At 37.5% G+C, this 25,252-nt stretch overlaps 1 long non-coding RNA gene across 1 annotated transcript; it reads right to left on the reverse strand.

Annotated features, from left to right (window-relative positions):
* Positions 1-323: 323 nt before the first annotated feature.
* Positions 324-971, reverse strand: LOC145554273 (uncharacterized). The gene is made up of 2 exons (XR_014090295.1): positions 774-971; positions 324-677 (listed from the first exon to the last, which is right to left on the reverse strand). It is a non-coding gene; the product is annotated as an uncharacterized LOC145554273 (long non-coding RNA).
* Positions 972-25,252: the final 24,281 nt, after the last annotated feature.

Genomic DNA, 25,252 nt, shown 5'->3' on the forward strand with positions numbered 1-25,252 from the left:
TGGATTGGGCAACGGACAGTCGGAAAACGTGGGCTGGACTGGAGGAGCAGGACCTGGAGCTGAAGGTTGGGAAGGTTCTCCTACTGGATCTGGAGTCTGCGGAAAACGTGAGCGAAGAAAATCTGTTAGTTCAGCCAGGCGACTGTTGGTTTCAGCCTGTCGGTGACCCAGGTCTTGTAAGGCGGACTCATGCTTCTGTATAGATGCTTGTTGTTGGTGGAGAGCTCTCTGGAAAGTTTCTGCTGGGTTTTCAGTGTGGCCAGAGTGTTCTGTCATGCTTGGTCTAATGTTTTTAGCCCACATGCAGAAACACTCACAGAGAGATGGATGAAAAGAGTGTTTATTGTAAAATACAGAAAATCAAACAAGGAAGCTCGACTAGGGAGGTCAGCGGGCCGGAGTCCGGGTGCGTCTGCACACAAGGGAATAGAGAGGTCAAAATGGTTTCACGGGGGGTAGGGAATGGAGATAACCACTGGCTGGGGATACAGATCTTACTTGGACAATCGGGTGGAGGAACGGGGTTCCAGACAGTGGAGAGAGTGATGGAGGCAGGTTGGGAAGGAACCAGGCGTTGGAGGGTGGCAGGTCAGGTGTGTCCCCACAGGGGAGCAGTTGAGTCGGCAGCAGAGGTGTCACAGATGGATTCTCCTGGGCTGGTGGGCTTCGAAGGGTTCCTGAGGGTAAGGTCACGAGAGTAGGGTGAGAACCTGAACAGACACGGGTCAAAACACAAGAAGATTTAGGCAAATCACACTGAGGGGCTCGAGTACCAAAAACTGGCAAACACTCTGGCAAGGAAGTGTTGGCTGTCTGCTGGTTATATACTGCTCCAAACGATGAATCACCTCAGGTGTGGGTAGTTGGGAGTCTGCGGGCACGCCTCTCCAGCAGGGTGACCCGATGGCTCCCTCAGGTGGACTGGTGAAGTACTGGAAAGGAAAAACAAACTAACCCCCACCACCTGGATCCTAACAATTTGCATTATTGATTATGTTGGAAAAAGCCTTGTTTTTAATGAGTCATTTTCACTCCAGGTGTCTGTGAAGCTACTCTGTTGTAAGCTCTGCTAAAGAGGTCTAGTTTTGTTTCGCTGAAATATTTACCGACCCTTTGATGGTACACGTCACCTTCATGTAAACATATCTCTTTTCAAAATCATGTATGCCCTTCATTAAATGTGCCCTCATACATATGTAGGTTATCTAGGCCATGGTAACAGATGCACTATGATAAATGGCTTTTCCAAAACCTTTTGATAATAACAACCTGGATGAAATTTTTCACCTTTGGCAATATGGAAACTCATCATAGACTTCTCTGACTTCATAACACATGTCTGCTGTGCTTCTTTTTAATTTCCTGGGCTCCAGTCCTGAAGGCTGTTGTAATGTTTTTTTTTTTTTTTTGGCAAAAATAAATATGCAAGTTCCTCCATTGCTGCTAGTTTGACCCATCTTGAGAAATGTAACGTTCTACGTTTGCATTGGACAGATTGCAAAAATGCATCATCATATAACTTTGGGATTATTCCTTGGGAAATCAATATAGACTTAATATTTAGGTATATAGTCATTTTTTTACATTAACAAAGAAACACTACTTAAATCCACATATATGAATATATTTTCTATATGACACCTGCAGTGTTTGATCTGCAAAAACATTATTTAAATCGGTACTAAAGAGCTATATTAGTCTGAAGCTTCAGAGCAACACCATTGTCTAAGTAAATGCTGTTCAATTAGCAAAACCTCAGAAGTTGAATTTAACACCACTCAAAGTGACGTTTTGGGATTTTCTTTAAACCCAGAGGGGAGTGAGGCTAAGCCGACAGATGAGTGGCTCTGATCTGTTGATCACAGAAATAGTTCAAGTTTATCCTTCTGCAACGCATCAAGTCCTACACATCCAATAATAGTTTCAGAACTTTGACTCTGTATCCAGAAGGTTTGCACACTCAATTTTAATGCAGCATTTTCTCCACAACATTACTTCTGCATAGAGGTTTCAAGAGATTTTATAATGTGGACTGAGACAAATATGGAGGCCTGACCCATTCGTTACTGGTAAGAAACAACTGTGTTTGAATATCTCTCAGAACGTGGAGCTTGGAATGAACTCACAAACCAGATGGGAAAATTCTGTTTCCAAGATAGAAAGCTAGTGGGATTTTCACAGTGACGACGATGTGCACCATAAAACAATAACAATATATTTCTCCCCATCTTAGCTGTTGAAACACTTATGGAATATGTTCAGAAACAGAGGTTGACCAGTTTGTAATGAGATGTAAACTGTTGTGATGGGAATTAGTTAATACCTGCAACTTTTACTAAATTTAATGTCCTGCAGCCATAGTGGATATTTAACTTTGGGTTGTTTAGAGACCTCTAACTTTCTCAGTTTGAATTCTGCCTGCTGGGGACAATATTGAATTCAAGACACGGAAATGGCAAAATCTGACTTGTTTCCAGGAAAAAACTGCAATGTGTCATCAGCCTTCGGTGACTGTTCCTACAATATCTGGGCCTGATGGCAATACCAATATGACACAAAAAATAAAAAATCTGCCCGAAGGACTTTGCAAAGGATGAAACTGATTATATTCTAACCAAAAAAAATCTGATTTGCTGAACAAAATCATGCAGTCTTGCTAGCCGTGCAGCCAACAAAAATATGTGGCTGTGTTTATTGCAAACAGATGATGCAGCTTGCTAGGTAGACTTACAGCGAACCAATAATGGGAGTCAAAACCTATTTTTGTCATAGACTCCAGATGCTCATCACTTAAAATAGAAATGCTGCAACGAGGCCCCTGAACCCATACCTGAGATGAGATTAGGACATCCTTATTGTACGTGTTGCAGGCAGTGAATAAGTCTTATAATCTTGATTGGAATGTCCATAGATTAAGTATTTTTAGAAAAATGTCAAAAGCAAATAGCATCGGCACACAAAAAAGAGCTCTAGTACAGTTTATATTTGGCTCAAAGGTGGGAGAGTATGTCTTTGCCTTTGATTTGGAGAACTGGTAATGTCCGTCGTGCTTTTTTCATTCACTGTTCAGTTGGTTTTATGAGACGTCACAACATCGTTGACTTTTATTCACGTATTTTTTCAAAATCAGAAAGAGGTTTCAGATGCCTTCATGAACAGCACTGACATTGAATCTGTCTCTTGCTGATCCACACGCCTGGTGATAAACTAAGCTCAGCACAACAGGCTGGTGCCAGTGGAACTATTAGACAAAAAAATAAGTTTGAGGAGGTAAAAGTGGTTAAGCGATGCAGCGTTTGATCTCCGGCTTTCTTTTCTTTTTTTTTCTGTTGTCAGAGTGAGTGCCAAGCTGTTGGGCAAAAATTGAAGCAGAAGGGGAATGGCACGGTTTAGAGGTAAAAGATTGGATTTAGAGAAGATGGTAGAGGGGGAATGTTGATTGCAGATGTAACTTCCACTGTGGAGCCAACTGTGAGGTGAAGGTGGTTGCCGAGAACGACAAGGGAGATTGAAAGTGAAGGAGGTTATCTGTCAAAGCACCCTCCCTCAACAAACCTGCAATCCTGCAGCCTTAACAACATTTCAGGCAGCAAGAGGAGAGGTGACAACCCAGTGAGGTGGATGAGACGGGATAGGAGTTGGATGCCAGGGTAGAGAAATGCCATTCAGAAGTGTGGCTGTCTGCAGGGAAACTGAGAGCTTAGTAAACACAAGCACCAAAGGAAAAAAGGAAAACAAATATAAGGAACCTCTTTTCAGTTTATAAAACGGAAAAAAAATGGGAATCTGAAAAGATGTTGCTTCATAATTTCGATGTCTCAGAAACACCAAGAAGGTGTACCAACAGAGAGGCCGAAGTCCACATTGTCTAGAGTAGCTTTGAAAACTTGTGTCAGAGTTTTTCCAAAGCAGTTAAAGTTCATTCAGCTGATAAATCTGAAATAAGACGCATCAGAAGCTTAATCACAAATGTTCTGACAGAATTCCTAAAAAGAAAAGATTCTCTGTATTGAAGCTCCTTAGAACTCATTAAATCACTTTCAACCCAAAACGAGAAGGCTTCTTGAGTGTCACTGACTGCTTGTCATTGCATTTCATTCTTTTTGCTTTGTGAAACAGTGGCCTCGGTGGGGGAAGACAGCACTGTGAAATCTGATTTGGTGTTGGTGCAAAGGGCATGAAAAGATGCAGTCATGCGCAACTGTTCTTGGCCAACAGTTGTAAAGTAGAAGTGCCAAAAAGTCCATTAGCTGTCCCTCCATTGCCATTCATCATTTCGTCAGAAACTGACATTAATTCTGGACAGGTTAACCATGATGCTCACATTTAGAATAAATTACTTATGCTACATCAATTGTAACATAGTTCCTGTTATTTTAAGCACTTGGATTATCTTCTCTTCCCATTGTCAGTTTTCTCAAGGTAACTGAACATTTCAGTCAACTTTGTATCCTCAACACATGGCTGCAATCAGCTTGCAGGATGCACAATATGGGTTTCAATGATAATTTCAATTTTTCTGTTTGGTCCAGATAGGATTTATTTTAGCAAGAGGAGCAGCGATATTTTATTGACTGAATGTCCGGTCTTTTTCCCCACATAACTGACATTACATTACATCCTGTGTGCATCATCAGGATACTCCCCTTCATTTCCTCGAAACCTTTACCTCCCCTTATTCTCACCCTATTTAGCCTCTTGTAACTCTGAGATCTTAAGGTCCGCACAGAATTTTACAAGTTGCTGCACACCGGGGGCAGGAACCTTGATCTGATGCGGAGCTCACCTTCTCTTCCTGAGTCTGCCTTTGCTGCCCCTAAGTCATTCTCAGCTAGAGCTTCCACAATTACTTCCTGTTATGTTACAAACAAGACTTTTATCCGCAATTTTCTTTTTTTCTTTTATTAAGAGAACTGGATCATATATATATATATATATATAATATATATATATATATAATGTGTGTGTTTTTGTTCTTAAACAGCAGCAAGAAATAAAACAAAATACCTTTATTTTATGACATGTCATCATTTCCACATTTGCCTTTAGCTTGCTTTCCAGTGCGTAGCACACAATAATTTTGTTGTTTTTTCATGTTTATAATTGCAAAGAGTGAGTGGAAGGAAAAAGTGAGAGACTGCTGCAAATGAACCTGAAAGTTTCACAAGAGTTGAATAATTACGTACAAGAACATCAGCCTCAATTATTACATGACACCGTGGACAGTAAAGATTTAAGGAAAGAAAAAATAAAAAAACTCTCCAGCTACAAATTGGACTTAATGGGAACACGCAAACTTTTACAGTGATTTAACTAGTAAGAAGCAAAGAGGAGGCAGGAGTCCAGACAAATGTTACATGAAAGCATTAGCTGTGTTACATAAAAAACATAACACCCTACCAGATCATTAACTTTTTCTGATAAAACTGAAATAAAAGTCTGGCAGCTTTCAGGCAGACATAACTTCATTTATGGTTTGGACGAGCGCTATGGCTCAAATACACCGTGTTACCAGTACCTTATATTAGTAAGGTTGTGGATATACAATTATGTGTCTTTAACTCTCTTAGCTGCTTGCATGCACATCCGAACGTTAAGGTTAAGGCATAGTTTTAATAAGTTAAAAGAGTAGAATGCTCTTGTCTGGGGCTCTTCTGTGTTGTCCCTTAAGGACGCATGTTGGTGGATCAGCGCGTTAACAGTAAAGTACTTATTTGTTGTTTTTATTCATTATCACTTATCTTATATCACTTTAATAAAGTAGACTGATGATTTTAGCTCTGTTTTCTTGGTTATTTGACCAGTATGAAGATCCATACACAATGGAGAAAAGTGTTTTTGTAATTATACATTTGCTCTGCAACGGAAGAGCACAATTTCTAGGTTATGGTCACTCAAATGTAATACTCCGTCTTTAAAAACCTAAAATTCTAAAAAACGTAGCTTGAGCTTAAAAAAAAAACCCGTCAAGCTACATTTACAAGACTTTTGGCAACTAAAGAGCATTTCAGTTTCAGCACACAAGCAATTTATTTATTTATTTATTTTTTTAAATGATTCTAAAACCACTAAAATCATGACCTATTTTACTTTACCAAATTATCTGGCAAGTCTGTTCATAAACAATATTCTATTATTGTGTTCGGAAGCTTCCTGACAAAAAGCTGTGTTTTTCCCCTCTTGTTGTCCCTCTTGGGTGGTTTTATTCCAGACAGCTCAGAAACTGTCTGAGGAGAACAATCTCCAGCCTTCTCCCTGATACCAGTCTCGGTTGCATTCCCAGAGCAGTTTTGTAACTTACACAATTTAGAGACAGGGATTTCAGTGCAACTATCTTGATTTAAACACAAAATGTCTACCTGATGATCGACAGTAGACATGTTTAGTGCCTACTCCATCCAGAGATAAAGTAACACTTGGCTATTCAATTTAATTCCAGCCTTTCTTTTGTGTCCTCCTATACCCTGGTTGCTCAGTGAATGTTAATACCTGTATAAGTGCAAATGCATGTCTGATAGTGGGGACTCTACTTTACTCTTGCCCAGGGAAAACCTAATGACCACAAATCTGTATTCAGTGTTCTACTGCGGGGAATAGACATGTTTAGTAGTAAGATTGCTAACCATGTGAAGTGACTGATGTTCAAGTGGAAAAAATAAGTCTGGATGTCAAATCTTTTTTAATATACAGTATATACATAGATATATATAGACGGATAGTTGTACCAAGTACCTTCATATTTGGATGAATTTCTGCAAGAGGTGAATTCTCCCTCCAATCTCGCTTCGATTGGCTCTGACCTTGATGCTCTTCAGTGGTTGTGACAAGACGTCAGGCAGCCAAGTGGAACCACGAAGCAGAAATAATCACACTTGAGATGGTTGTATTTAACCTGAGGCTTTGCTGTTTCATGCAAGCATGTATTCCATACCTAATTTATTTGAATTTATTGGAAAGAGGATTAATGAAGCCCATTATTTGTGACTGAAAAATGGGTCACGTCTCTGATGTATTTTATTTACTAGAAAGGTCAAACTACGTGCCTTTGAGCTGGATCAAACACAGATCCAAAATCTGGGTCACCAGAATTATGACAACCTCCATTATTATGCCAATTAGTTCTGAATGTAATTGGTGTAATATCAGCTGACCAAAACGGAAATTCAGCTCTGTTAGATTTCCATTAAATTACATCATTTTTGGCATGGTGTATGCAAAAAATAAAAAATAAAATCCAAAAGCTGGAGGATAAGATGGGTGATTAGCAGAGGACAAACAGGTAAGCAGGTGGCACATAAACACATAAGCAAATAACAATAGGAGGAAACGAATCTAATGAGCTAACATGGTGCAGCTGAGCATGTGTGAGCAGCAAGCTGCAGGTGCAGAGGCAATATTCATCAGTTGAAATGACTCATGGAGTCATTTGTCCCGATAAAACACCTTTTCTATGAGTGGAGGGCAGATGGAGGCATTTCACATAAGTCATTTTTTGTTACACAAGAATGTAAGTTTGACGATATTAAGGGCTTACCTTACTTTTTTTTTAAAGTCTGTTATACTATAAATGTGCACTGAACACAATGTGTTATAGCTTTCTTTTTTGTCTATTTTTAGGTAGTTGTGTTTTTGGTATAAAACAAGCTTCTGGTTAAAACACATTTTAACTGAGTGTCCACCCTCAGTTCAAACATTTCTCTGTCAAACCACCTCTAAGAAAAAACGTTGTCAAATTTGAAAACAAATAAAATCATGGCTGGACATGATTCCAAGGTTCTGACCCATAAATCACTTGATAAAATGGTAACAGCAAAACACTAAGTTAGGTGGCTCTGCAGAATATAACATACACAGCAGTTTTTACAAACAATAATTTCAAGTGAGTAACTGTAAATCAAGCAAACCAAAACCTATTTAAATGAAAAAAAAAGACATACCACTTCATGAAATGTGTTTCTACAAGTTATAAAGTCAATGACTGGTTCTTAAACGGACATTTTACAATTGGAATCATTTCTCTATTTAAGCAGCATTGAAGTATGAAAGGAGGCAATACATCATATTCGGCTTTGTCTTTATCACTCCTCTTTCGTTTGCCTCATTTTTTCTTTTGTAGCATTTAAGTAAAAACCTGTGATGTCATGGTGGTGTAACACCAGAATTTTTTTGGTGTACCTCAGTCCATCTTTAATCTGGAAGTGGGGATTAAGCTAGGGAGTTCCCCCTTACACAGCATTACAGACACTCTTTAACCTCAAATGCAGTCTGGTAATACTGCGGCTCGACATTATGAGGGAGTTTCCTTAAAGCGGATAATTATTCATGTAATTTACTACTGCTGCGAGCAAATATGGTGAGAATAAATTCAAAAATACGAAACTGAAGCGACTTACGGGTTTGGTTTGGCTCGTGCTTGTTCTTTTTTGTTTGTATTTTCCTCTCTTCTCCGCAAAAGGTTTATCATCTATCAAAACTATAAAAGCCATCTGCAGCCACTGCGGCTCTCTCTATAAATTAATGGAGCATTAAAACCGATGCTCAGGGGGAATTTATGACATCTGAATGCTTTACAGTATAGAAAACATATGGAAGTTCAAGGGTTTAGTTCGGTCTATGATTGCACTTGGTGGAAGGGTTTGTTCATGGGAGAAAAAACAGTCTATTATTTAACAACATGATTAATTAGGATACAAAATACAAATAAATGTCCAATGGTTTGGAATAAATCTAACTTTCTTGCTAAACTTGTTTGCAGTCATCTTAAATCCCAAACAAATTGTGAGTTAGTGTCAAATGAAGGTCAAATTTTAATTTATTCAGTTAATTGAAGATGTTGGTAGCATAATTCATATCAATTATGTGCGATTAAGTATAATGAATCGCTGTAAACTGTGGAAATATTATTCAGCCAAATATTTATCATAGAAGAAACAATAACTACCAGTGCTGTAAGTCCTTCCTTTTCCAGCCATTAACAGGAGTATTAGTCCCATACTCATTTATTTAGATGGTTTATTTTTGTTTGTTTCCCCTAAATAAGGTCACCAACAGAGCTGATGCTGCCATATACTTTGTTCACTGAGTTTTACTCCTGGAAAAGTGCTTTAGATTTTTTTTTTCTGCCTTATAAAGTCCAGTTGGCCTCAAAAGATGGTTGCTTATAATGAGTCCGGTTCTGCTGGAAGCTTCTTACTCTAAAAAGGAATCTGTTTTTCTTCCTTTCCTCTGTTGCCACATGCTTTCTCAGAATGAGCGATAGCTGCAACGTTAAATGCTCAATACCACTGGATGTGCTTCCTTATCTAGGGGGACACACTATGCAACATTCACAGTCTTTGTGAATTTTGAAAATCCTTGGAGAATACAGAAACAAAATGATTTGGTCAGACCATAATATGCAACACAATTAAAATTCAAAGACGGCTTGAGGATGTTTCATAGAAACTTGTCCAAAACTCATAAAAATTCTTAACTGCAAAGAAAAATTATTTGAATGCCACGACGCTTCATGTGGGTGCAAAACTGTGTTTTTTTTACGAGGATGAAACTGAAGTTTAGAGATGTACAAATTGTTGAAAAGGTGGATTGATCTTGAACCTATATGTTTCAATGCTGTTGCCTGAGCAGTTCTCAGCTCAGAAAAAAAATGTCTCAAATCCACACTCCTGACTTACACTTCTCTCACTCTAACTTTTCAATTAGGATTCACCGGTAAAATCTTATAAGGAGAAAATAAAAATTGGTGTCATCAGCTTTAGAATAATCACATTTTCTCCTATTAGCATTATATGATAAAAAGAATGTGATTGCACTGTGTTATAATAGTATGGGAATTGTATTGTCAAGTGCTGACATGACCCGTTTTGATGGAAAGGCCAGTTTGGCATTAAATCATTTACAATATGGTCAAGTTACGCCCAGAAAGAAATTTAAATCTAATCGCTTTTTTCCCCTCCTCTAGTAGTTATTATAACTCACAGCATTTCTCACCAATTAGTGTGCTGCATTACAATGTTAGACTATCTCCCAGAACACCACATTTAATACACATGCAGATGCATTTCAAGAAAATGCACCAGGGAGGATTATATTCTCTGCTGTTGAACACAAAAATAGTGAATCTTGCGAGTCTGAAACAAGCAGGTGAGAGAAATTCCTGAGTACAGAGTTCAACACCTCACATGCTGCAAAATGAGTCAACATCAATACACTAAATGCTGCTCGGCTGTTTATTTATTGCCTTGCAATATTGTCCCATCCATTAGGAAACACTTAGCTGATAGAACAACAGCCACATAATTGGGTTTTGTGTCTTCAAGACTTTAGTTACCGGAGGCCTCTGGCGCTCTGATTACCATAACAATTTGCATAATCTCTTCCTTGATTACATAACATGGAGATAAAGTTGTCGGAGACGAGCCGTAATTCATCGAGAAGGTAATAGTTGAATTGATTACAATATTAATCAATGCCATTCATGAAACTTCATAGAGTAACAAGGGTTTCTTATTAAAAAGGTGATGTCTATATGGCACCGGAGATTAATTATGTTCCAAAAAGGTGTGCTTGCTTTAATTGGAGGGTACTGTTGTTAGTTTCATATCTTTAACTTCATTAAAGCACTGCAGTGCAGGCTTCAAAATTCAAATGTTTTTGTGAAACCAATTTCTCGCACTGCAAACAGTAATTGTTCTTAATTGTTGCAGACAGAAAATCTGATTACGTTGTTAGTCAGTTTGGTTATTTACATTTTTTTTCCAAAATCAGTCAAAAATTAGAGATCAGGCGTATTGTTTTTGAAGAAGATGCTACAGTTAACTAAATTAAAATGTAAAAAATATTATATAGAAATAGTAAGATTATCATGAAATACATTACATTTACTAAATTAAATTTAAACATTAATTTACCGAACAGCCAAGAAGTGCACTGGGAGAGAATGTAAAACTACTCTGGCTGATCCACAACAGTTTAAAACATTACACATATAACACACTAAAAAGAAAAATACCTCACTGATTTAATCTTACAGTACTCCCTTTCATGAGTCTCTAACACTTTTTAAACAGTCTGAACAGCTTAGTAAGGTTTTTGTTTGTCATTAATTCCATCATAAAGGACACACTTTCTGAGAATGTGGTTTGGCATAGTTTGATTGCACTGCATTAAGGCCCAGTATGATATTTGTCAAAGACTGCTGAGGAGTAAGTCAGTTTTATAAAGCACTTCCATTAATTAAGCAAAATATTTCCATTTAATATAGCTGCACACTGACGTGGTGGACAGCACAATCACCTAAAGGGAAGTGGGTCCTTGATTAGAGCTTAGCTTTGAGAACGAGCAAAAACATGGCAAGTCTCTTGACTGTTAAAAAACCTTTTAAAATACCTTTTACCTTCATCACTCTGCTGTTATATTTCAGTCTTGCATTCCTGCAGTGTACGGAGATATGCAGTTTTACATAAATAACATTTTAACATTGGCTTTCTGCACACCTGCTACTGTAGCAGATATATACTATGCCACCCAGATACTTGACCACTTGGAGGCACTCACAAGTGCACAATGTGTTCATGGAATTGAACATTAGATTGGAAAAGGAGAGTGAAAATGAAAAAAGCCAACAACACCATGGCAAAAAAAATAAATAAATTACTCTGTCCTCGCAATGTCCCTACCCAATACAAACAATATACAAAATTGTTGTGAATCATGAATGATACTGTTGAGTCCAAAATGAAAAAGGGTTATCACTCATACAGTATATTAACACATGCAGGAGCATGAGGAGACCCTAAGACCCTCAGCTAAACAAACAACATACAGCAAAGTTGCTCTGTTTTATCTTGGCAATTTTTCAACACAATCTTTACAATGACTTTTTTTTTTTCACACCGCAGTGCAATTTCTCTCATCTTAACATATTGCACAACAGAATTGCTGTTTTTGTAGCTGTTACAGATCTTAAATAAAAATTAAAAGATTACAAATCAGCATTGGGGACTTAAATGTTTTTATAGAAACATGAGATCAGGAATCGGTTGCAACATTTTGATCAGTACATGTCTACATTTACTATTGTAGATGATTTAAAGATACCATGCAGGTCACCGAAGAAGGTATTATTTGTTTTTTGTTGGTTTTAACACCAAAGACTGAAATTTTATACTTGCAAAAACTATTAAAACTAAGTTACCTTCAAATAAAGCTCTGACCTCAAGACTTGGTGTACATACTTTATTACTCTGTATTCTTCAGGTATGATTATGTCTATAGAGGGACATTTTATATTTAAAAACATTAAATCTATATATCAAAACCAAATAAATTCAGCAGCTACTATTTAGAACATTTGTAGCTACAGTACATTGTCCTGCTCTAACAACTACAGTCAGTCAAAAGCTGAGTGAGGGTCTGCAATCCAAACTGTAAATGTGAATGTGATCTGTTATTCTACAGTCTTGATGGTAATGTAGAAACAGACCTGATCTTCAAATGTCAGCTGGTTCATTATTAAACCAGAAGGCTGCACACCTACCTGTCATTTAGCAGCTTTTGAAGGTCAGCAGCTTAAAGCACATTCCAGTCAATAGCTGATACAAATGTAGACACACACACATGCATGCACACACACACGCACACATACATTCATTCACGCAAACACCCACTTAAATAAGTATGGGTATCTGATGCCGGAGCATCCAGACACACAAGCACAATTCAATAACTCTAAATGTCTTTAGTCACTCACCTTCCTGCTTCCATGACTGTCTTCTGTTAGCACTTAATATGATTCTTATATCTGCGGGCTGAAATGTGATGAGAGCCCATCCAACCTGCACTCAAATAACCCATAGAGTTTGGTCTTGACATCTAATATGAAACAAGGTTCAGAAACGAATGGGAAGCGATGGAGGAAAACAAACCAGGCACTTAATTTATATTTATATATACATTAATAGCTATGTGCCCAAGCTTGAAATTTCTTATGCACCAATTACGCTGGTCACTTGGCCAGATGAGGACAAGTGACTGTCACCTCATTGCACAGTTTCAATAGGAAATGAATGGAGAGCAAAATTTCAAAATTACAGTTTTTAAAATTAACATCCTTTAAACCTTCCTGAATTAAAAAAACTGGAAAACCGAGAATCTTCAGACATGTTTGGTTTGAGGCAATGAATAATTTCTTAAACCTTTTTTGAAAACTTGAATACAGTGGCGATTCTGCACTGGGTGGCAACAGTAGAGGGTGGAGCACCCAAGAACTAGAAAGTAAATATCTTATCAATCAGTTGTCCCCTGAAAAGTTTACTACATGTATGCATGTGTAGTGGAGTAAGTTTCCCTTATTGGCTGTTGAGTAATGGGTGACTGCATTACCTGCTTTGTCACAATAAGAGATCATTGCTTGCATATTAATTTGTTGGAGTGTGGCAGGAGGACGGCCTTACCCAGAGCACCATTCCTGATAGAACCACAACTGGGTGCATATTTCTATTTCAACCTTATAAAGTTAGACACGGTGATTAATCATGATTAATTACTGCAGTAGTCTGATTAATCTGATGAATTATTTTAATTGGCGGCACCATATATATATATATATATATATATATATATATATATATATATATATATATATATATATATATATATTTATTTATAGCCTTTTTATAATCTGATTTTTTTTTTTACTTTTCTCCAGTGCAGTCTTATTCTTAATTTTCTACTCCCCCAGATGCTCATATTGACAGTCTGTAGCCTTTCACCTCTGTTCAATAAACTCTGCTCTCCTTTACTTCCTCTTTCTTCATCATACAAAATTCAGCAGCTAGGAGGAATCATGAATGGGGAGGGGGTCAAGGACTTTAGCAGTCATTAGCATTTAGATTTGAACTGGTATGAGATTTTGGGTATGAAGCTGGAGGATTTTAGAGTATCGAAGACATGGAGGGTGGTGGATGGTTGCAGAAACAGGAGCAGCAATATGAATGCAAAGAGAAATGAGCAGCAATGTGAAAGGAAGAGAGCTTAAGCTGTGGGGGGTGGAGACAACATTATGACAAAATCATAACGGTCAGCATGTAAGGGATAAATTAGTGATATAATGAATAAGAGTGACCAAGGAAGTGGAATAAGAATAGATGTTTGGAGATTTTGTAATGTCAACAGATGGTGGTGAGAAGTACACTTTACCGTCCTCGTTCCTTAAAGAGCTCTCTCAATATATTTGCATGGCTGAACACTCTATGAGCCAATATTGTCTTTATTGATACAACCAACTGCATTACTTTTACCAATTTTTATTGTATAATCCCCTTCCTTAGATTGTGCCATGTTAACACATGTTTAGAATCTTTACTCTATTTATTTGGATCTGAAGACTGTTTGAAATTGAAATAATCAGAGCTGAATTTCATCCTAAGCAGTACGACGTATGAAGTGCACCTCTTTGTAAAGTGCCTCAAGTCATAAACTAAATTGAACTGAATTAACCTGACAGGCTAGACCTCAAATTTTAATCCACTGTTTGGTTAAAACTGCTCAACCTCTGTCCCAGCACCATAAACCCCAGGATTTAAGTTCCAGAAATGTCTCGGTTACTATTTGTGTTTGCAAGACAGAGCAGCTTCACACAGCGCTATAAACTGTACAGTTACTCTAAAGAATAAAGTGTTCCCTTTGGCAGAAAATATAAAGGAAGAGCTGGAAAGGGAGAGTGAAGGTAAATGGAAATTGAGGCTATAATTACTTTCCTCCAGCTAACTTCATGGCTCTCTCAGGACCAAGGATATGTTTGTTTCAGATGTGACTCCTCTGGGACGGCCAGTTGCTGTAACTCTTTTCTTTCTTCTCTGCTCACAGTTTAGCGCTGAACCTGACTTTATGTCCGAGGGTTTCCCTTTACATATACAATTCATTTTATTCATATGTTTTGTTTTTTGATGTTTTATGTAAATATGTAAGAACTCTTTGATCTTTTGTTTTGTCTCTGGTCGTGCTTTTTACATCTGAAATCCTTTGTAAGAAGCCCGGAGTCCAGCAACTGTTTATGAATTTTTTACTTTCTAGAAAATACACTGTGACATTTTGAGTAGAGCCCCTCTCAAAGCTGACAATAACAGAGAGTGAAACTAATTTGAAACACTGCATCTCACTTAGCCTTGCTTTGACTTGAAGACCATGTAATGGTTATTGTACAATTTCCTGTATGGAAACAGAGCACATTTACATCCGGGGGTCAGAGTTCAGACATAATCTAATTTTACCTAAATGCTCCCAACAGATTTTCCAGATAAAATGCACAAAAAAAATTAGTACATAAAAATGTACTTGAGTAAGTGTGTCCGTGTACGTGTGTGTGTGTGTGTGTGTGTGTGTGTGTGTGTGTGTGTGTGCGTGTGCGTGTGTGTGCGTGTGTGTGTGTTTCCTTTAGAGAAAAGGCAAGAGGGGCAGCATGCCTGCACCTGTTTCTGATTAAAATGCCCTGATACAGATCTCAGTTGTTTTCACAGCTCTTAGCAGCACCAGGGAATGAGATGTCTGTTTGGCATGAATGCCTGCAGTGAAAATACCGTGTGTTTACATGCTTGAGTGTTCAACCCCAATGAATTTGTCTTGGTATGTCCATTCCTGGATGTTTGACTGTGCACCTGTTTATGTTTGTATATCTCTGTGTGAGCGCTTCTGGTGGCATGCTGCGATAAACACATGCATCTGTGCTTGCGGATGAGGTAGAGTGGGTTTTGATGTACCAGCTTTGGTGACTTCGTTAAAAAACATTAAATGTTTTCCATCATTAGTGGCAATCGGCATATTTCTTTCTTTTAATCATTGTCATCGTGTAGTGTCTTGAAAAACTATGAAAAACCCCAAACTTTTTTTTTCTCTCTCATGTCATAGCCATAGACTTCAACACATTTATTGGGGTTTTTGTGATTAATCAACTTAAAGTTGGTACATAATTGCAAAGTGAAAGAGAAGTGATGTAGGCTTTTTCCTACTTTCTTAGCAATAAAAATCAAAATAAAAGTCCCAGAAATACCTTAACCATAATGTGGAAAAGCAGTGCATGTGCTTCAAGCTCCCCCCGGGTGAGGGAGCTACTCTCTCCATCTGTATCGCTGAGTTCTTGAGGCAAATATCCACCCCCAAACCAGAGGGGGTAGTCCACCTTTTTTCTGGTCAAGAACGATGCCCTCAGACTTAGAGGAGCAGACTCTCATCCTGGTCATTTCACACTTGGCTGCAAACCACTCCACTACTTACTGGAGGTCATAGCCCAGAAGAAGCTAAGAGAACCACGTCATCTGCAAAAAGTAAACATGAGCTCCCGAGGTTCCCGAACCACACATCCTCCTCTCCACTACTATTACTTGAGCTGCTGTGAATGAACACAAACAGAATGGGTGACAGGGGGCAGAGTCCAACACCCAATACAAACAGCCTCAACATTATCCTGAGAATGCAGACACAGCTTTTCAGGATTTTTTTCTTGTGCAGCAAAGGGAAACTACTCAGGTTTGTTGGGAAGCTACCTTTTAAGAAGGCATTTTGAATGTATAACATACTGTGATGAGATGGTGGGATCAATTATCTTGGTAAATGTGAAGTGCTCACTGACATGTAAAAAGATTTGTGAACACTTTTTGAAAGAAATAAGTCTATTGTGGGGCTGCACAGTGGCGCAGTTAGTAGAGCTGTTGCCTTGCAGCAAGAAGGTTCTGGGTTCAATTCCCGGCCTGGGGTCTTTCTGCATGGAGTTTGCATGTTCTCCCTGTGCATGCGTGGGTTTTCTCCGGGTACCCCGGTTTCCTCCCACAGTCCAAAAACATGACTGTCAGGTTAATTGGCCTCTCCAAATTGCCCCTAGGTGTGAGTGTGTGTGTGCATGGTTGTGTGCCCTATGTGTCTCTGTGTTGCCCTGCGACAGACTGGCGACCTGTCCAGGGTGTACCCCGCCTCTCGCCCGAAACGTTGGCTGGAGATGGGCACCAGCACCCCTCCCGACCCCACTGAGGGAAAAAGGGTGCAAGAAAATGGATGGATGGATGGAAGTCTATTGTGGAAACAGAAAAAAATTGGGCTCTTTTAATTCATTTTATGACAAAATGGGGGCAAAAAGAAAAGTGTTGCATTTATATTTTTTTTGTTTAGTCAGGGATTCTTGAGAATAGGGACAAAACAGGCCTGTGGATAAAGCACACAATTTGAATAAAATATACACAAAATATTATTTTTTTAAATATCTGACTAAACTAACCTGGGTCATGTGGGCACAACAATGTATATTTTCCAGGTATTTGCTGAATATTTTTTTTTAATTTTAAATATTGTAGTCGGTGGATGATGCCTGTAAAACCCCTTGTCCAGGATCAGAACTCAATACATTATAATAGTTTAAAATAATTAAAGAAATACTAAAATTATATATTATGACAATTAAGTATAAGTAGTCATATAAATAATTATAAAGGTATCAATAAATTGAATTAAAAATATTTTCCAACTCCAATGAAATTTGTCCCTAGTTTTTGTCAACACTGACAAAAACTAGCAAAGCCCTCTTAGCAAAGGAAGCCCTCTTCCTTTGCTAAGAGGGCTAGTTAGCTCTGGTTTGCTTATGTTGTTCTTTAGTTTTTTCTTCTGTTTATTCCTAAGTTGTTTGTTACAACCATGATGTGTCAACTCCATAACTGACAATTTACAAAACTTTTATGAAATTTTGTGAAATAAAAGTTTAATTTTGGTAAAATGTAAAGATTCCATGGATCTGATGAGCTACAATATGGCCTCCTTCAGAATAACATCACATAAATTGAGGTAGTTTGGCTTTTTGTCAACTCCATCAGTTTTTCTGACTTTCAGTGAAATTGTTGTCAAATCTCACTTAAATGTGCAATTAATTCATTTTAATGTATTTTACATAAATTGCATTACTTCACATGTATGAAGTTTTTCATTTTACTCACTAGTTTGTCACCACCTTCAGTTCTGTGTCAACTCCGTCATGCAGTGTCAAGTCCGTCAGATGGACTTTTTGTTGTTTTTTGTTTTAAATAATATTTATTTTATTTCTTGAGAGGCATCTGTCTGTAAAATGAGTAAAAATATCACTAATAGGGTCATTAAATTTTTTTAAAATCATTTTTGTCAGATGGTGATGACAACGTTCTAGGTCAGGTCGATTAAAAATGTAATTTAAAAAAAAAAATGTTGCAACTTGGAACCTGTACCTTAGCATCTTTACGTTTCCAAAAACATTATTTGTCGTATTTGCATACATAAGGTTGAGAAATAACAAAAAAAAATTATGGGAAAATTAAAACCCATTTTTTCCCTATTCTCAATAATCACTGTAGTGTATTTAATGTTTTGTTTGTGTTGACCTGAAAAAGAAATAGATGTACGAAAACACATTGCATTTCAATTGTAAATAGGTTGACCAATTGTAAATAGGTTGACCAATTGTAAATAGGTTGACGATTGTCATGATAAATGTAGACGGTGTTGATGAAAAAAGCAATCAAACTTGTCTGACCTTCTGTGGCGACGAGTGAATTGGTTGTTTTAGTACTTTTTCAAGTTTGGAGAAGTTAAATTGTGTGCATATCACACTTTGTTCCACTCTGTCAAATCATATCAAAGAAGCCATTTTGCACGGCATGCTGCATATCCATCCACCTGGAAGCTAGATTGAGAGGTTTTTCTCTTCAGGCTATTTTGACTGTTTGCGTGTGCCTGGCAGTAAGACTCAGCATGCATTAGCATCCCCACTTGGTGTTTCTATCCATCAAAAGTGCTTGCTGTACTTTTTGTATTATCATGTTTATTTCACTTGTTTTGTGCCAGTGCATCTTTATGCAGTCGTCTGAGAGGTGTGTTTTCCAGGTGTGGACATGTTAACACGTGGGCGTTGATGAAAAAAACCTGGGCGTGATGAAATGTTCTGCCTCTGTGATCGAGTCTTCTGGAGCTGATGCAGCATGAAACGTGTCAGCAAGGTAAAAAGATATGGTACAGAATAGGAATCTGGATTCAATGTTCTGCATTATGATCTAGTAATGATCAAGTTGAATTTATATATGTATTTTTTTTTTGTATTTTACAAGACAGTACACAGGTTAATGGGCTGAAAGGTTGATCTAGAGTAGGAGTAAGCAAGGAGCAATTAACAAATTTTAATGTCTAGTTGAAGCAGCACTGAACAAAGGATGGGTGTTGCAATGCTTCACTTACTAAAGTGACTCATGAGTGAATTGACGGCAAGTAAGAAACAAAGAAACTGAGGGGAATATAGAAGACGAGATAATCTCAAAGCACAATTACAGTCCTTAATTTTTATAATATTCTGTTAAGCATGGTTGCAGTATTCCTTTCGACTAATTTGTTACATCTGATATGATTTTTGTTGTTGTTTCTCCAGATCTCTTCCCAATGTTGCAGTCGGTAAAAGAAAGACAAAATAAAATACATTTTATGCTATTTTACTTTTGCTGTCTTACGTACAAGTCTCGTTATTTTCTCCATACAAAGATGTTGGACAGAAATACGTGACTAATTGTTTTATGAACAAATGAATCCATTTTTGTCAATTTTGTCACTATTTAAAGCACAGCTACTCTCTTGCAACAGTATTTCAGCCTCTTGAGTTTAGTTAGATAACATCAGAAGGCAAATGGATAACACAACAAACGGGTAAGATATGAAAGAAAGTTTAAGACAAGGTTAAACATGTAAAACTTATCTGTGCCAAGACTTGTACATTGCTGCTTACAAATGCCCTCTAGAAAATCTGACTTGGCTTATAGAAAAAATGGATTTAGTCTTTAAATGTCCAACCTAAGACAAAGTCTGTTGCTCTAATGTAACAAAATGTAAAGATGTTGAAAGGTGATGGAATTTTCGCAAAGCACTTTAGCTATTCAACAAAAGAAGGCCATCCTTTTTGTTGCCGTGGAAAGACGTGTTTAAATTACAGATGGTCCATTTTAGGTTCCAGTTTGATAAACATTTACTCTAGTTTCTTGACACTCATAAAAACCACTAATACATCAAAGGCAAGGATTTAATTTGGGTGTGTCTGTGAAAATAGAGTAGGCTTAATGGAGTTTAGTGCATGTCTGGCACTTTTTTTATATAAAAACATCCCTTAAAGTAACTGTTGTTTTTACAGAAGATAAATGATAATGCGATTAGATGGAGGTAACCCAAATTTTCATTAAGGCCTCAGATATGCAAGAGTCTGAGCCCTTTTACACAGTGTAGAGTTACAGTGTGACTGGTGGCTGTGAGAACATTGTAAATAGCCTAGTAAATCACTAATATGTACTTCAGTATACCTACAGTCTGCTACAGCAGATGGAAGTATATTACCAGAGCCGATTTAGCCTCTGGCCACATACCCATCCTTTATCAATGCCATTCCTACTGTAGAGCTTAATGGACTTGAAGGTCAAAGACAGTCACAGCATTAAAGTAAAAGCAAACATATATTTTAGACCAAATAAAGTCTGCACAGAAGAACACAATTTTGGAAGTTTGTCACCCTCAAAAGCTGTATGAGACAGTCACTTGCTTGAGAAGGTGATACTAAGTAGGCCCCTACTAAGTAGGCCCCTACTTGTTAACAAATGTTAATGCATTCTGAATGCATTAACAACATTTGACTTATTGAATGCAGAAACAGCTGTTAATTAATATGTTTGCAGTTTAATGGGCTTTAACAATGCATTTTGGAACAACTAGCTATGTCATGACTTTGATGCTCAAAATGAAAATTAGTTTGACATTCATGTATTACACCCTTATTTCAAATTGCATGAAATATATCTCTTTCTTCATTTTACACACAAATACCCCATTAAAACGATGCAGAAGTTTTGCAGAAATTAATTAAAAATCAAAATCCTGTTTGAGGTTAACAAGAGTTAAGATCCATGATGTTTGGTGCAGACCAGATTATTTTTGTGAAATGAAAGCCAAATACAGAGTCATCCAGGATCAAATAAAGACCTTTCAACATAACATATTACTCTCCCTGTGATGGGGCAGAGCTTAGGTGATGTCAGCATTTGACCATTAAGGACGTGACTAGGAACAATCACAGCTAGTTTCAAGACTGTGACATTTTCTGTAGCGTTTTGCCAAGTTAAACATTTGTGACAAAAATTAAAAACTAAAGAAACCTAGAGCAAGGCAAACCGTTTTTTTTTTTTTAATGTATTATCTCTGAAAAGAAAAGCGAATTAACTCTAAATAAAAGCAGGGCTAATGTGGAATCTGATACCTTAATAGCTCCAGTGAAGCCCTTTTATCTTTCTGCGTTTTTAAATCCAGTTTATAACACTCATCTGACAGCGAGTGGAAGTTTGAGGCTCTCTGATTTCCTGTCTCAGGAGGAAGAGGCCTGTCAGCTCCGATCATCTTCACAACGTTCATTCTCTCTCAGGTCTCTGATGGCCTAGCCGTGACCCTAACCTAAGGGTTAAAAGCCACATGTTTCCCACCGTTTCTGAGCACTGCAACCGTGCACTCTTCAGGTTTTACAGTGAGAGTGTGCGTGTGGAATAAAGAGAGAAGCAATTTCCCAGTAGAAGTCGGGGATACGACCGGGGCTGTAGGGCCAAGGTGAAAACAAGATTTTATGGAAAATCTGTTTCTGGTTAAGACATTTTCTCTTCTGCAGCAGTTATTCACCTCTTGCTTTTTTTCTGACAGGCAATGAAGTTGTTATGTATGGAGCTGCTTAAATCTGTGAACTTACACAGGAAGCACCTCTGGAAACAAATAAATATGCCATGTCATTGTATGGCTGGTATTTGTGATATTTTTATGAGACTCCGGGGTCATGCCTGAAAGCTCTTTTAACTTCGTTTTCCACCTAAAAATCACTTGATCACTTCTTTTTTCCCTTTTCCTCTTCTGGTGTCTGTCCTTTCCAGGATTTTGGATTAGATGCTAGTCTGTTTGCAGGCAGCCGTGTCCACATTCTTCTTTTGAGTGCAAAGTTTGTACATTTTTCTCCAAATTTAGGTTAAAGGCTGATATCTCATGCTATTGTTTTTAATATTTTGATTTATCTGCGATTTAGTCTTGATTCAAAAATCAATTGGTTTACAAAAAAAAAAGTGAACCGACAAATGGTGAAAACAGATTTTAATTCAAACTGAACAAAATGTGAAAATTCCTAGTGAATTCCGATATCGATATTTAAATGCTGAAATATTTCCAATCTCTTTTGCAAAGTGCTACATATTTGCTGCCATGTTTGTTTTCAGCTTTAAACAGTTAATCTATGCTCAGTCAATACGTGTATTCTATGGATTTTTCTCAGTCTGAGTTATATTCGTCTGAGTACGAATATAAGATCTAACTTATATGAGATCAATTTTTCATTAACAGCAAGGCACGGTATGTACAGTAGGTCTTAGGTCTTATATGGTAATCAAAAAAACTCAGCTCAAGATGTGCATCACATCTAGGACCCTTATAGGTCCTACTATTTTATCCAAAGTTTTCCTCCATTACAGAGAACTTCATAATGTATAAAGGTGCCATTATGTATTGACTCTCATACAGAGTCAACACTTAAGCCTGTTTCACATCCTTATGGATCACATTGGTGAATGTTTACCGGCTGTTAGACTCCCAATAAGAAGTATTAAAAAATATGGCTTTGAATTGTTGCCCACTTGTGCTGTTGGAGTCCAATGTGAAAAAAAAAAATTGTCTATGTAAGCAATGTGCACAACATATCACACAGCACAGTGGCTCAACATTTGCAGAATGAACTCATTGATCATAAGAGCATGTTCTCGTTTAACAGTGTTAGCTTCTCTAACAAACTGAGAACATTTCAGGTTTTATTTAAAATGCTTTTGTTGTTTGAACTTTCTTCATCGAGGATGCATTTAGGTCTGGTCACTTGGGTCACATTCCAAAGGTAGTTTGTAATATTTGCACTCTATTACATCTGACTGAATGGAACCATGTCATTCTTCCAAAAGAAAGAGAAAAAAAAAACCAACATACCAGATGCATCATTCATCTTGTGAAACTGAAATGAGATCTCAACATCCCTCTGGACTGGGGGCTTTCAAAAGCATAAGCAGTAAATTATTTCAGCTTCATATTTCTTGTTTTCTATGCCAGGAATTTTTTTATTATTATTATATGTTTAAATGTACGACAACTTATTTTCTTTATTCATAGCTGAGCAGTTTGTATTCAAGATTATGGTTTTGATAGAGTTCTTGAAACTGCAATTCTCAATAAAACCAGAGCTCTTTAAAGGTTTTGATTCATCAGTTCCTAAAGTTGTAAAGTGTTACCAACAAGCCCGCAGCATAGCACACTCCAAAAGTTGTAAACAATAACTATTTTTCTATTTGATCAAAGAAAATGGGAAAACAAAGCAACCGTCCTCAGAAAGGTAATAGATACTAAAAGTTGCAAATGCTTGACATGTTTCACTCTCAGCCTTTGCTGTGCCTAGAAAATCTATTATCTTGGGCTTCTGGGACCCTCTTATCTGGATTTGAACTAAAAGATGATTTCAAATGCTGCAGGTAAGATGCTAGTGCTTATTATTCTTGATAGAACCTCACGTCAAAATTCTAGCAACTGAGATGAGGCCCAGTCTGGCTTGACACTAGCATCTGTCCTCGAGAATCAGAACTTGTTGACACTCTTTAAGATTTGCCAAGTCAGCCATGGAGAGAATTTTGAAGGTTGAGTCTCCATGCCTGAGGGGAATGAAGATTTAGTTTAGGTGCTCCGTGCATGTTGGATACGGTTCAAGACTGTTGCCTTGTGGTGTCGGATAGAGTTGAGAGGGGGGAATTATCCATTTTTAAGACAAAAACATTCTTAAAAAATGTGAACAAGAATGGAGTGGTGTGAGATTTTAGAAGTTGCAGGATTTCTCTTTTGGCATTAGTAAATTACCAACAGGTTTTTCTCCCACTTGTGCTTGACACATGTTGGTTTTGTTTGTGATTAATCACCACCCCCCTGCACTATAGTTTGCTTCCTTTTTCTAGAGCGGTGTCCGGTCCTCTTGGCATTCACCAAACTCTGCCAGAGTTCACTTCAACCAATTGTTTTTTCAGTCCGCATCAGAGTTCGATTGCACATTCAGACTTCCCCAAACAAACCAGACATTCTAGACAAACAAACTAGAATTTGATTTAAAGCAGACCAAACAGAGTTGGTGTGAAGGCACCCACAGACTATCAAAACCAATAACTATCATATATGTTGAGGTACAAGATTTGATTTCATAGAACATTTTCACTTCACCAAGCAGAACATTTTTATACATATTTTTTGTCGTGACCAACTGTTTACAAAAGTAGAGAATTTTACTCATAATATATAAATGTATAGGTATAGTCACCATTTCCCATCTACTATCACCTGGATAATCTTAATATTGCTTAACAACTGTGAATCATTCACTGCTTTTAGTTTTCTTTGCTTTCAGGTCTCCTCTTTTGAAATCAATCTCTTCCTACTTCTCATCTTCACTCCTGCCTAAGGTCCCTCCTGCTACGCATTTCATTCAATCAGGTTCTCCAGCTAAGTAAACTGAGCTGGTGAAAAGCCATAAAAGCATTGTTTATGAACTGAGCAGTAAGTGCATTGTTGGCAAAATAACCCAGCTTGATTTATGTCAGGGATGACTTGGGGAGTCGTCTACTAAGGCGAAAAAGAAACGTCAAGTCTTTGGACATGTCTTTTATCTTTTTTTTTCTCACCTCGTGTTTTACAGGTTTGTCTTTTTCCATTCCTCTTATCACCGTGTTTATAATTTTTTAGTGGAATAACACACCATTTCACCTCTTATCATCTGGCATCCCTTTCTCTGACAAATAATCATGTTTGAAAATGCAATCATTGCGTCACCGTATATTTCCCCTCCTTACACGACTTTTATATGCCCGCTCTAATTCAGCTGCAGCAGGAAGAGCAGCCTTTATGTCCTGTTTGGTGAATAACTTGCTGATCTTCAAGGACTGAGTTAATTTGCATAACATACATTTTAACTGCAAAAATAAGGCACAAAATGTCACTACAAAGTTCTAAAACAGGTCTATTTGAAAACATTAGCTGTTAAAAACTGTTATGGGAACATTTAAAACCTTTGAGCTACTCCATCTTTTGCAAATGCTTTGACTTATTTCTCCTTTGAGTTCAATACATTTGTGAAGCATATTGTAGTAAACACAGGAATATTTAAAAACAC

This window comes from Poecilia reticulata, chromosome 12 (genome assembly GCF_904066995.2).
Source record: "Poecilia reticulata chromosome 12, P_reticulata-male-v2, whole genome shotgun sequence".
NCBI lineage: Eukaryota > Metazoa > Chordata > Actinopteri > Cyprinodontiformes > Poeciliidae > Poecilia > Poecilia reticulata.